This window comes from Mastigoproctus giganteus, chromosome 6, assembly GCF_048544385.1.
Source record: "Mastigoproctus giganteus isolate SK-2022 chromosome 6, ASM4854438v1, whole genome shotgun sequence".
Lineage (NCBI taxonomy): Eukaryota > Metazoa > Arthropoda > Arachnida > Uropygi > Thelyphonidae > Mastigoproctus > Mastigoproctus giganteus.
This window is the reverse complement of record NC_143580.1, coordinates 216718491-216733287: the sequence shown is the minus strand read 5'-3', so window position 1 is coordinate 216733287 and position 14797 is coordinate 216718491.

Sequence of the window (14797 nt, the reverse complement as noted above, 5' to 3'; positions counted from 1 at the left end):
GGCTGGGGCTTGCGATCAGAGATCTCTGCTCTTGTGGAGAGCCAGAAACTGGCCTTCACATTGTGCTGGATTGTTCATTGTATGATGACCTCCCAGCGAGGCTAGAGGGAGGGACGCTCGCCCTTTCAGAGTTCGCGGTGGAGGAAATTTGTCAGTATTTTTCTAGGTTTGACAGATTTGTCAAATTTGTGAAAGGTGCCTACGCACGCTGACCTAATCGCTAGACAGGGCGACCTACCTCCTCGTGGTTGGGACGGTAACTCATAATAGGGGGGGGGAGACACCATCTCCACTGCGTGGCCAAAGGGTTGTTCCTGTTTTAATCATTGTCATTTGAGGTTGTGAATTGTATTCTTACTAATAATTGTTGTTATGATAATAACACTGCTAACCTTAAGAAAGATTAAGTTGCAAGTAAAGAATCGGAAATTACTTGCACCAGTCCCCGAATTAAATGATCACCCCCTCGTACTTAAGAACTCCCGATACACTTAAAAGAAAATAAAACAACTCGTAAAGTAAATTTTTGAATAATTTATTGAAACTGGAATTTAAATTTAAATTTCAATAAGTTATTTCTTAGCTTTAATGGCGTACTGAATATTTAAAATATTGCATTCATTTTAAAAAAGAAGTTCGGATAAATGGCATCCATCTCTGATTCGTTGCAAATATTTTTATTGCGTTCCGTGTGCAAAATTTTCTTTTGACTTTATGGAAATAGAAGGTCGCAGACAAAAGGAAATTTCTTTTTAGGGATTTAGCTTTTTATTGATGTCACTCTGTTTAAATACGAGTTCCAAATATCCGTGCACGTGGCCAATGTGTACACTTTGATACGGGCTTCCATTTCTAGCACCCCAACCTTATTCGAGTCCTTTGAAAGGTAGGATTTACATCATTATTTTAAAAAGCTGTTCGAGTTTTCAATCTAAGCCAAACAGCATTGTCGACTCCTATGAACAATAAAAGGCAGTTTCCATGGCAACCATTTCACGCATCTTCGAGAAGCAATTTATGTCCTTTGGTGATAAATGCACTTCGGGCATCCAAGCTGATAACTAATAATCATGCCTCGTTTCGCGGAAAATTCTCTGGCAATATTTTTATTTCTTTTATTCTTTTACAACATCCTCAACTATTTAACATTACCGGATATTTACGACAATGTTGGCCAATTGAATCTCCTAAATTATCACAATGCACTTATTTTAAAAATAAATTAAAAATTTTGCGGTTTAAAAAAAAAAATCAAAAAATGACAGCTGTTAAAAGTAACTGCAGTAGTATCTTACCAAACATCGAAGTAAGAGATTATGCGTGTGTTTGTAATGATGACATTTCCGATGTAAAAACAGCGGCTTAAGGGGTAAAGAGGATCAAAATGAATTTAAGTTTCAGTTTATGATATCATAGAACAACCTGAAGTTGGTGTACAACTAGTTTCACTGAAAAAGATTGCGCATGTGATCATAAAGCTACATTTACATCTAGGTACATATACAAATTTTTGTATATTGATATTGTAGTGAAGTTTTAGGAGCATCAGCGACTAAGGCCATATTGCTCCATGTGTATTTTCTGTAAATTGCGTGTGTTCTGTGGTCGATTTTCTGGATGAAAAACCCCAGTTTCAGGGAAAAAATAGATTAGATTAGGTACATGAGATAGGAATTGTCATAAATGAGGTTCTTCAGAGTGGACTAGAGCAGCAAGTGAAGTCCCTCTGGGATCAGTGATTGGACCTCTCTTAGTTTGGTAAGCAATAGAAATAGTAGTTTAAAGAACATCCTTTAATCCCTCCCACGACGCCTTGTTGGAGAGATTAAAGAAAAGTTCAATATGAGAAAGACTTGAGGATTACTATGCATGAAATTCAACATGAAATTGTAAAGAAGAAGCAAGAAGATCGCATGGTTTTCTATCTACACTCATTGATCACTGAATTGTGACCACCCCATCCATACTGGACTATGCCACATAGATCTCAGTACAAAAAACCCGAACTGCTTCGTACGTTAGAGCAATGGTAATTTGCATCCGGTCCTGCAAATCAAAGTGGTAAAGTAGCAGTTATTGGACGGTTTTAAAAGGACAAATTTGTGGGAACTCACTTCCATATTGGAAACATATGTCTTCACTGCAGCTCACTGCCCCATGTGGTTTTGGTCTACAAATAATGGTGTCAATGGATCGAATCACCTCTTCCGCAGACAGAACTGTAAAGAATTAAGCAAGGTACAGCGAAAGTACAGCGCATTGTAGATGCCCGATGGAAGGTTACCGAAGCCAAATATTTGATATAATAGGCATCCTGGCATGCAAGTTCCCAGTATCCAATAGAAATCGATGTACCACCTTACAGAATCACACATTATGCAAATTATTCATGCCTATAAAAACACGGGTTGCGACCACATCACTTCACTCCCGTTTGATGGCTTGCTCAGTGGGACAGCCACATTTTCAGTACTCAGGATGGCAAGTCATTGTCGTTTAGATGATTCTTTGGGATGGTGATCCGGTGGAAGGCCTGAAGCTGGGCAGTCACAGAGGGGGGGGGGTGACACGTTCACGTAATGTGTCACGCATGTCGTCTAGGCACTGTGGAAGCAGTTTCAGGAGACGGAAACCATTACAAGAACAGCGAGGGCTACGTCAACTAGAACAGATCTCCTATTTGGATCTAACAGCAAGACGGAACCCTGTCCTGTCATCAACTATCTAACGAGGTTGCTGTGGCCACAGGTGAAAACATTTCCAAGTAGACTGTGTTAAAAAGGCTCAGTTCAAGTGGACAGTTCAGTTCTCAGATTCTACAGTTATTTCATCTGGAGACGATGTGGTATGCGGTACCATCCCTCCAACATCAGAGAAAGGAACACCTATTGTGGAAGCGGTGTCCTCGTGTGGGAATAATGATCAACAGCTGCACCCCTCGTCATGTTTTGGTTAGGGTACCGTAACTGCACAGTGGTATTGAGAACAGAATCTGGAACCGTATATGCAACTTTCACGTGTGCACTTATCCCAGATTTTCTTTCATGTACGACAATGCCACTGAACATGGAACTCAAGTGGAGGAGGAATCTTGAAACTGAAGGTGTCCAGCGACTACCGTGGCGAACACGATCATGTGTGGGACGCCCTTGAACTCGAACATGTGTGGCACGCCTTTGGGCGTCGCATTGCACGCAGACAGTCAATTCAGCTAACGCCTCAGTCACTTGGTGAGCTGGGGTGTGCGCTGGTGTAAGAATGGGATTTATTGCCACAGAATCTTGTAGACACCCTTAGATTGAGCATGGTTGTCACTGTCAGGTCTGTTTAGCCGTTGTGGATCATACGCTGTATTGATGTCATGTGACCATATTTTCGAGCATCTTGTATCGACTTGTGTAATGTGACCTTTTTGGTAATTCTTATACAACCCCTAGAAATGTTCCTTATACCCGAAGTTTCTCGCTTTCTCTTATTTTTATAATTATTCTATGGTACACCACCATACCAAATTTTGTCCAGCTTCATCGCAAGCTGCAAGAGTTACACCACGTTTTCTACCGTGTTCTGTTTATTTTGTCGAGCAGTGTAGAACTTCTGGTGCAAAGAAGAGCGCCAAACATTATGCCTATGAGAAACGGCTCAGAAATTGTATACAGTGCATGACAACAGTGTTAGATCTTTTAGGGGAGGCTTTATTGAAGTATACAAAGCCTTGAAAGATGATTAGCAAAATGAATTACAAGGAATGGTGAGTGACACAAGAATCAAAGGGCAACTATAAAATCTTTGGGAGTAAGAACAGATTTGACCTTGTGAATAACAAACAATTATTAAATCACTATCTTTGTGAATGGTGAAATGCCTGTCTGTTCAAATTGAACCCGTGTAATAAAGTTATTTTCTCTTCGTGCGAATTCATCTCGGAAATGAATCGAATATTTGGTAACTTATGTTTACGGGCACTTCCAGTCTGGAACACGAATTTCTGTGCAGGAATCGATTAGGTCAGGCGACGTAAAAATGAGGAAATATTCCCTTATGGGCAGAACAAAAGAGCCACGAAAACTCTTTTCTTCGGAACATCAGCCAGCGTTGACGCCAAATATTTCGGAGAATGAACGAAGATGAAATACCGCGTACCTAATCCTTCAGAAGCAACAGAAAGCCGAAGAAACTTATTACACACAACAGCACCCCAAAGGAAATGGTTATACGAGCGGTCGATAAAGCTTGGAACTCTAAGATGCAAAAGATCATATTAACTGAACGGTGCTGTTTTCGATTAAAATTTTCGCACTGTGGTCACGTGTTATCCCTTGTTTATATAACTAGCAAAATTTGTTTTCCATTAGCATGACAATAAGATTGAAAATTGCGCAATCCTTTATGAATAATAAAAGTTTATTAATTAATATGATCTCGTCTATTATATCAATTGATCAAGTTAGATTGCTCAATTTACATCTTTTCAAAACCGTATCCCAGCAGATCCTCTACCTGAAATTAAAATTGCAGACGTGTATTCAGTCCTCAAGATCTGGTCTATCCAACAGAGTGGAATAATTACCTTTTTTCATGCCTACCAGCAAAATTCCTGAACTTCATACACTCACTGGCCAAAATTTAGAAACGTTGTTGTTGTTTGGTTTTTAGGAGCATTAGCAACTAAGGCCATATTGCTCCAGGATATGCGGCGGTCATTCCTTAACCTTTCCGCATCCTCCGTATTTGGTGGTGACGGGCTCGAACCCCGGTCTAATCAAGAAGCGTGTGCTACGCACTGCTGCTCCTTCCCACCTGGCTACGGAGGCGCCTTAATTTAGAAACCTTTTGCAATTAGAGTTAACAGATAATTAAGTGTGAGTTGTAATATGGTATGATCACATGCTTATTGGTTAACAGAATAAAACTGTACGCTTTCCTGGGATTCTCATTCAATGGGGTCAAGGGTAAGAGAGAAAGGCGTTATTGTTTGACACGTTTAGTAGGAGCCACAATTGAGAAAACAAAGGAAATTACTGGTGTGCTGAAAGCAGCCATCTGAAAGGTATCCAATGAGTGGAAGATGAAAGGATAATGCAAGAATGGGACCATGCAATGGAAAAGAAGGTTCAATGTTCAGGAAATGACTGAAAAATTATGGCAAAGAAACACCCATTTCCAACCGAACTATGTGGCGGGAGTTTAAAAATCTAGAATTTGGTAGTCGGGTGCCTACACGAAAGCTTCTTTATTTCTTTTTATAAAATATCGAAAAATTGAAAGATTCGACTGGATGCTGCCCCCACCACAAAGACTGGACTGAAAAAAGATTGTGGCTCTCGATTTAAACGTTTTTGTCCCAATGGTAGGATTTAAGCGTGATCTGAACCTCATGAATCCACGAATACAGACTCTCGTATCCACAACTGAAGCGGCTGGAGGCGGTGTCATAATATGGAGTATGTTCTGTTGGTACGGACAAGGTCTTCATATTAGAAGATCGTGTTATCTTCAATGAATATCTGTCTGTCGTAAATTCACTCTACAGTGCCTAAATTTTACCCAGATTGCGACGAATTCTTTGAAGGCAACTATCTACCATGCGAAAATTGTATCTAGGAACATTTCCAAGATCGCAACATCTACCCTGGCCGTACCATTCTCCAGCACTGAATCACGTCTGGTATATGTTTGAAAGGGCAGTGCAGTTCGGCTTCACAGTTCTCTACTGATCACAATACAGCAATTGACAAATACAAGGTGCGACTAAAAAGAAACGAGAAATATTTTAAAATCATTTATCGTTCTAAATACAACAATCCATCATCATAATGGATTGTTGGACAGACGTCCATAGGACCACCTACTGCATGGATAGACGTCCATGCAGTAGGTGGTCCTAATAGTTATTGAATAAAGATTGCTAATTTTTTTCCCTCGTGAATGCAGCATGAAGGTATCAGATTGTTGGATTCCCTAATAAATTGGATGGGCAGTGTAATTCTCCAGTACCTTTGAAAGAAATTTCCCTTGATAAATTATAAGACGAAAGAACTGTTCATCTGATAGTTTAAGTTCAAGAAACTCAATCTTCTCTTCCGGTCAAACAACGATCCAACTCCTTTCTGGGAATCATCAACAATCGACTTTATAAGTCAGTTTACGAAGAGCTGGAACGCTTAGGGTAGTTCGTAATTAAACCGCACATGACTGGTCGCTGTTTATGACTTTCCAACTTCAATTAGTCATTGCTAGACAAAAGGTCAGTTATTTCCATCAACTGCTAATATACAGACATGGATCTACGCTTCGAGAGAGCGTTCAGGCTTTGGAGGTTTGAAAATTATACGACCGCCAGTTCGCCTAGTCATTACCGAAGTTATTCGTGTGTTCGCGTTCCTTGTTCATTGACCTTAACAGGTGCCGGTGTGATGCAGCCGTCCACGTACACACAATGTTGACCTCATTAGAGAAGTTTATTTACTCTGCCAAGAAATCGACCTTCAGAACCTTTTTCAAAGTTCTAATCGATTGAGCAAATGCGAAGTCTATTGATGAAGATTAGACTAGGTAGTTTACATCTCCATTTAAATTTAAATGGATTATAAAAGCTTTAAAAATAGACTGAGCAATGTAAAGGCAAATTATATTTAAAACATTGTTAATTAAAAAAGAGAGAAAGTTTTCTTCTTTGGAGAAACTTTCAGACCTATCGTCAATATCTGTCCGGTACAGAAGAAATTGGTAGAACACCAAGAAGATTAGAGGATAGAAGTTAATTCTATGTTTCTATTGAACATTCTATTAACTATTTTTAAACTTCCAGTTTTGGTGATTCAGTACTCTTAACACCAGTTCTGCAACGTAATCATCTTAGAAATTGCTGACAAGTGAATCTCTAGATTGCTGATCACAGTATAATTTTCATGGTTCCTTAAAAAGTTTTATTCTTGTTTTGAAGTTAACCGAATTTTGAAATTTATCACGGGAGTAATTAATAGTATGGTATGAAGAGTTGGGAGAAGAGCACCTTCTTAAACTTTATCAATAAGAATTTTTATTGATAAAGAATGAATCCGGGAATTTATATCTGCAGGATAAAGAATTATTAAAACAGCATGAAAATTTCAACATTACTTCAATAATTTAGATAGGCTCAGTGGTCTCTCTTTAAAAGGACTTCTTTGTGGGAGCTCGTGCGTCAGGTGCTTTCGTATAGGAAGCACCTGATGCACGAGCACGTATTGTGGTTAAGGTGAACCACCTCCTTCAGACAGAACTGTAAAGGCCTAAGCAAAGTAGATTTTCCTGGTAAGCGAAGGGTGAAGAGCGTTGAGCCGCACACCCAGACATATGGGGTTCCACAGCAGACGACCCAAGAGACACCTTCATCTCAATGCTAATTATCGTAGATGGCGAATGATGTGGAGTCAACAACACGCTGGTTGGGCACTGGAGGACTGAAAACGAGTGTACTGATCTGATGAGTCAAAATACCTGGTGCTACATGCCTTTGTGTTTGTCGCAAGCAACACGACTCCATGGATCCATCGCTGTTCTCACTATCGAGAGAGGTGCCGGTGGTTGCTTAATATGGAGTATGTTTTGCTGGTAAGAACTAGGACCCGTGCGTATTGATCAACGTTTCGCTAGTGAGGTTTACCGGCAGCTGTTAGGTGACCATGTACACCCCTGCCATGTTACATTTTTCCTCAGAGAGAAACTGCATCTTCTAAGACGATAATGTGCCATACATCGGTCCTGCAGTGTGCACAAGTAGTTCAAGGAATGCAGTGAGGATATCAGCCATCATCATTGGCCTCAACATTCGCCTGACCTCAATCAAATTGAACACCTGTGGTATGTTTTGGAATGGGAAGTGAGGCGTATGGACACGCAACTGTCATCTATTCCAACACTGTGGAAAGCCTTGCATGCAGCATGGCTGCAGATCCCTACAGTCGTTTTTAGCCATCTACTGGAACTAATGCCTAGTCGAATAGCGGCTGTTATCTGTGCAAACGGTGGTCCATCACGGTATTAGATATGTGGTCATAATTCAGTGATCACCAAGTGTATATGCTATTTCAGATTCTTGATATAAAGTGATACTCTGCTCACGATTTAAGAGAGAATGTTCCTTCTTTAAGGAACATCTGATGAATCAGTACGTGGAATAGCAATATTGAGACTGACGGCATCAGTAATAATATATTCAAACATATATTAGGACCTCATTTTCCTATGTGTAATATTTCAATGAATTCGCGTTCTGTGGACGATTTGCCTGTTTTGTTGGACATAAACTCCAAGTTTCCCGCGATAAGAAACCTTGCTGTCCACGCGTCTGAGACCGACTAACTCAGCTACGGAGTGAAAAACCCATAACAGTTCCTCGTATTATTGATGGGATTGGAACCCCAGCCTTTTACAACACCTGTAGAAAGGACAGTGATCGTATCCACTGTGCTACCACGCAGACTAGTAACCATTCTCCAACAAGACTCTCTAAAAACGTTTTCTGGCACATCTTCCAGTACCCATTGGAAACTCTCTTTGTAGAAACATTGATTGACACACACACACACGCGTGGGTATAACAGTGGTATCAATGATCCAGTATAAAGGGCTTGAATACAAATCCTGTCTATGAAAAGAAGGATTTTTATGGGCTTCTATCACAATGTGGCTTAATCTATCTCAGGCGAGGGTTGCATGGTGTTTTCTCCTGGAAACAGTTTTCAAATAAAATGAAATACACACAGTGGCCAAAAAAATACAAACTTTATTTAGCATCGAATCGAGCCACCTTTGTTTCGAATAACAGCACATGTGCTGCGTGTCATGGATTTTAAACGTGTTTTGTTTTAGTGCTTTTGGTTCTAATTGTAACCATTCTTCCAGCAAAATATCGCGCAGCTGCGACAAAGTTGAAAGAAGAAGACTTCGTTGCCGAATAGCTCTCTTCGAACCATTGCGCTTTTGCATTGTCATTCATGAAGTGGCCATCACCTTGATAAAAATGATAGAAAATTCAGGTACCTCCTGAATGATCTTCTACCTTCCACCATTATCAACGGATCCAGCCCTTACCAACAAAACATTCCCCATATGATACCACCTCCAGAAGCTGGATTGTCTTTACAAAGCAAGTAGGGTCCATCGTTTCGTGGTTCTCGCCATACTCTCACCTGCCACCAGTGCAAAACAAAAGTATATCGTAATTCTTCTGACCACAACTTTCTTCCATCGTTCCACTGTGCAATGACGTTCTAGACATCATTGCAAGCGGATTGTTTTTTCTCTGAAACGAGTGGATTTCAAATAGGCACATGACTGCCAATACCTAATTTCTTAAATTCCCTGCTCAGTGTACGAGTTTAAATATGGCAGTTCTGGGCTTGGTTGAATTCAGATGTTATTTGCTGCACACTGGATGTCCTATTTTTTTCGTACAGTCCCCCAAGAGTACAACGGCTTCGCTCTTTAAGAATTGATTTTCTGCACATTTACCCGTTTGAGATGTGGAAGAACCGCTTGCTGTCCAGCCATTAAAAACCTTTGAGACGAATGCTTTTGAGAAACCTGTCATGTTTTGGGTTTCTTGCATCGTGGCGTCTGCTAAACGTACACTCACGATAAGACCTTTTTCAAAGTCTGGTAGATCACACATTTTCCTCATTCTGGCTTCAAATTACTGCAGTCGAACATCCTGTGCAGTCTTTATACCCAATGAGGCAACACTTCATTACCCACAGTCGCAGTTTCATTTACATCTGTTTGAATTTCTCCTGGCTGTGGCTGTCTTAATACAAAGGTTCATAATTTTTGGCCAGCACGTGTAGATACATCTCATATTACTGGCTTTTTAAGCAACGTATTTACATTTGCTTTGCTTAAAATTTCCAATTTGTGATACAGGAGGGTTTTTCCAGGTTTTAGTAACTCTGTCTTTTATAGTTTTCTAGTTGAAATAGATAAATTCTTGTACAGTGACTCATGAATTGCGCGATTATCTGTACTCAGTCTGAATTGGCCAGCTCTGAATAGATATTTTGTGTTTTAAAATGACGATTTTACTAGCCAGCGAATTTTCATCAAATATCGTTTCAAATTACTGAAAAGTGCAACGAATAGTTGAGTGCTGGTGTTCGTGATCCGATCAGCAGGCAATTAATATTGATACAACATTTAGGAATGCAATAACGTTTCAGACAAGTTTGAACATCACTGGCGATCACAAAGAAGTTCTCGAATGTCGGGAATGACTAATTATGGATATATGGCTATAATCAAGAAACAAAGGCCCAGCCCTTTCAACAGAAGACTTCATTTTCTTCAAGGTCCAAAAAAAAAAAAAAAAAAAAAAAAAGCAACCCAATCTTGATCAAATGTGAAAATCAATTTAACAATGCCAATGAGTCAAAAAAATTTTCAATTTTTTTGACTCATTGGCATTGTTAATTATGAATCTATTCCGTATGGTGAAATAGTGAACTAGGACTACTACAAAACATTTTTATGGTGGTTGCGGGACGCCACTCGGAGAAAAAGATCCAAAAATTGGGTTGCGGGGAATTGGCTCTTGCATTATGACAACGTCCTTGCACACATTGCCCTTTCCATTCAAAAATTTCGTGCGAGGCACTTTTTTCGTTTTCTAAACTTAAATCTCCTTTGAATGTCGCAAATCTGGAGTCTGTGTACGCATTGTCAAGAAGACTACTTAGTATTAGCCACAGGCTTTTGATGAACTCTGGCAAAGAAAAGAGTAGGTCAGAAAATATAAATGCTGAGCTTCCCTCCTCACTTAGTAACTATCCAGTTGATCTTTGAATTTCTTCAAACTGTCAGCCTCAACTTGTTCAGGCAACCAACAACTCGCTGGCTAAAAGAAAACTTCCTACAATCTAGTCTGAACCATTTCCCCTGTTAATGTTCCCTATTTATGGAATTCTTCATAACAGTAAAAATTCCACCTTCATTCATTTTACTAACCCCTCTCAGAGCCTTATAAACCTCAGTCATGTCCCTTCTAAGGTGACTGGTTGCCTAGTTCTTTAGCTCACATAATCAAAGTATTTCCTTGTACAGTCGCCCTTTTGTCGATCTCACCTTGGGAATTGCCCCTCTTTGGACTCAGTCCAGAAGCCGAATGTCTCCTTTCAGATGAGGTCTCCATACTTGGACACAGTATTACGATGCAGTCTTACAATTACTTTATAAAGTGGGATTATGACCTCCCCATCTCCACAGGATATTCTTCGATAAATCATCGATAGGACACCATGAGCTTTCCTTCAATGTAGATCCATCCGTATAGCGAGTAAACTTCGTTATTTCCCAAAAAGGTTCAGTCTCCGAACTTTTTAATAAAATCCCAAACTCTTGATTGATATTATTAATGATACTGATCTTATTCCTAGAAATAAGTTTAGGAATTAAGTTATTATTTTTTTTTATTTTTATGTACGTAATTTTCATTACTAGCTGTGCTTTTATGCAATAGCTTTGTGAGGTCTCTTGTGTGTTAATAAGGCTACGAGGCACCAGTGCACATTGTCTGAAATTGTGTGTATTCTTCGGTCTGTTTGCCTATTCGCTGGATGAAAAACCCAAGTTTTTCATCCAGATTTTAAATTTTCAAAAAAATTTAAAATGAGTAATGGTGTGTTGCAAGAATCAGACAATGATATATTATTCGGTGATTTAGCAAAAAACGCCCAATCATTGAGACCATTATTGGTTATCCACTAAAACCAGGTAAAAGCAGGATAAGCGTGTAAGTTCAATGACATGTGGATGGTGTCCCATCGTACGCTAATGGCAGACGAAAAGTAAACTCATCATTCATCCCAAGCCATATAGAACACCATACCATTAATGACTCGCAGAGCATGTTGACAGTTGAAACCGGAAGTGAGAGAAAATTGCAAATTGCCCTTAATGGGCTGACTTGAGCGACAATTGACAGGACCAGAATAAGTGTAGGACCAACAAACACCATAGAAACACTTCACAAAATGGGTTACCATGGTAGCTGCTTGTAAACCAAAGCCGATATTCCCAGCAATGACGTCATTGATTATTCTTGTGCAAAAAGAGTGAAGAACTTAATATTACAGCAGTGGCTGAACGTGATAAATCGCTGCAAAGTCCAGGAGTCTGATGGACGCACCTGGTGTGGTTGTCATTGTAAGGGGATTTTGGGAGCATCAGCGACTAAGGTCATATTGCTCCGTGTATACTGTCTGTAAAATGCGTGTGTTCTGTGGTCGGTTTTCTGGATGAAAAACCCATGTTTGGTGGAGAGTAAACCATGCTACCCACGCCTGAGACCGACTAACTCAGACACGTTGTGAAAATGCGAAAATCGTAGTTTTACATGTGTTTTATTCCCAAATTTGAAATTGTGGCACCGAAAACCATGTGCTATAAACAAACATAGGGATTATTGACTAAAAATTCGTGCCTGATAAATAATTTCATATTTACCCCAGTGGATGTAAATTATAAAGTAGAAACTCCAAAATAGCACTGACGAAACAGCTGCCAATTGCATATTTATTACATTCTTAAAACTTCCTGGAGACAGTCGAATATTTTCTTCTCCGAAAGAAAAATGTGCCAATTCCACGCGCTGTCTAAGACTACACACTCTTTGCAAGCGAGAAAAAAAGCATTCCAAGTGTTTTCCAGACTTGTTGCGACCTCTAGCAGATGCATTATTTATGTCTCTGGAGGAGAGCGCACGTGATATATGCTATCACACGCTTCCGTGGAAACTTGAAAATATACAGGCGGTAGCAAAAAATGTCACTGGTACAGTTTAGGAGAAGCTCTTGGAGAAAACTAGTCATAGGAGAAGCTCTTTATCCCTCCATATTTACACATTCCATTAATAATTACATCAACCTCCTAATGAGATGAAAGCAGCCTAGTGCGTGCCTCTACTGTGCATTATAATCAAGGTATTTTTCTCCTCTCTCTCTCTCTCTCTCTCTGTCTTGCTGTCTATCTTTATAGTGGTATATAGGCAACGAGCTGCAAAGGAACTAGTTTTTAATTTTAATTTTAAAATGATTTAAATTTGAATTATATGTTATCGCACATTATATACATTTTAAAGTATTATAATTCGTGGTATGTATAAAAATTGAAATAAGGAACAGACTACTTGGTTAGTTTGTCTGGAGAGGAACACCAAGAAATCTGGGCAAGATATCTTCCTGAAGATGTCGATAAGCTTGGTGGTCTGTCTCCAGTCCCAATTAACTGATCACCCACAACACCGCACGAGCTGCTCTTGATGGACCCTTACCATCACCATACTGTTAGCAGTAAAAAAATTAAAGTGGTACAACTATGGGGTTTTTGTTAGAGCAGGGTTTTAGGTGCATCAATAATTAAGGCCATATTGCTCCATGTATACTGTCTGTAAATTACGTGTGTTCTGTGGTTGATTTTTTGTTGGCTGGACGGAAAACCCGAATTTCCGGAAGAAAAACCATGCTGACCTCGCCTGAGACCGACTAACTCTGTCACGTTGTGAAAAAGGTCCATAAAAATTCCTCATCTCATCGATGGGACTGGAAACTCAAGTCTTTTCCACCCGGTGTGGGGAGGACGGCGATTCTGCCCACGAGGGCTCCACTACTATGGGGAGTGTATATCATCATTTTGTCTGATACGTGTCCATGGATCATCTTGTCTAGAGTCAACTAACATGTTGAGACAAGTCACAACTCGCTACAACACCTTAATTTTAAAGACACAAAATCCCCGAACTTTTTCATCACGCCTCATATATTGACTGTAGAAACGCCGAATGCTCTCTGGCACTAAAGTGCGGAACATTGACGTTTAGCAACATCAAACTCTTGGGAAAATCAATACTTTGGTTTAATGTTGTCAAGGAATGAGACACAACATCTCGCTCTTCTTTAATTTAGGAAAGACGTGAAACCGCTGTCGTAGTAGGCAGAAGTATCTACGAAGAGAAGCAATTTTTTTATTTGAAGCAAAGAAAAATAGTCCGTGTATGTTTTATACATTTGAGTTACTGGACACCACTGATTCGAAAAGAAAACATCAGAGAAGACAGGAGGGCACAGTAGAACAGATATATTAAAGCAAAAGGGTATACGTAATCATTTTAGCCCTCATGAGTATCAGAGTTGGTAGAATGGCCATCCTCCCCACACCAGGTGAAAAAGACCTGAGTTCGAATTTTATCGATGACGTCAGGAATTTTTATAGACTTTTTCACAACCTGGTCGAATTAGTCGGACTCAGGCTAGGGTACCATGGTTTTTTCTCCTGGAAACTCTGGTCTTTCAGGACTCTAACTCAGTTCTTTTTCATCCGGTACACTACTTCGTGTACACGGTGAAAAAGAACTGAGTTCGAGTAGTACAGTATTCTAACATGTTCAGATATCTTCAGGCGTGTCTTTCATGTTATACTGAGGTAGAATTATATTCTAAAAAGGATTCCATTCATCCTCTTTGTCCATTGAGCATCGAAGGTTAAAAATGTTCTTTTACAATTGGAATCATCTCCAAGAATGCGGAAGAAAAACTCACAATTTTTCAGTGACTTTGAACAACGGCGTATCTTTACAACCCTTGAAGAAAAACACTTCAGTGGTGATTTACAAGTACTTCTGAAAACTTTCTTGTAGTTTATAAACAATTCTTGAAATACTGAACATCGTCAAAAAATTGTATTTTTGATAGGTTCGATCTTCAACATTTTTTGTAAGACATCTATGATATAGTTGCGTGCTCTTCAGCCATTCTACCGAGAAACT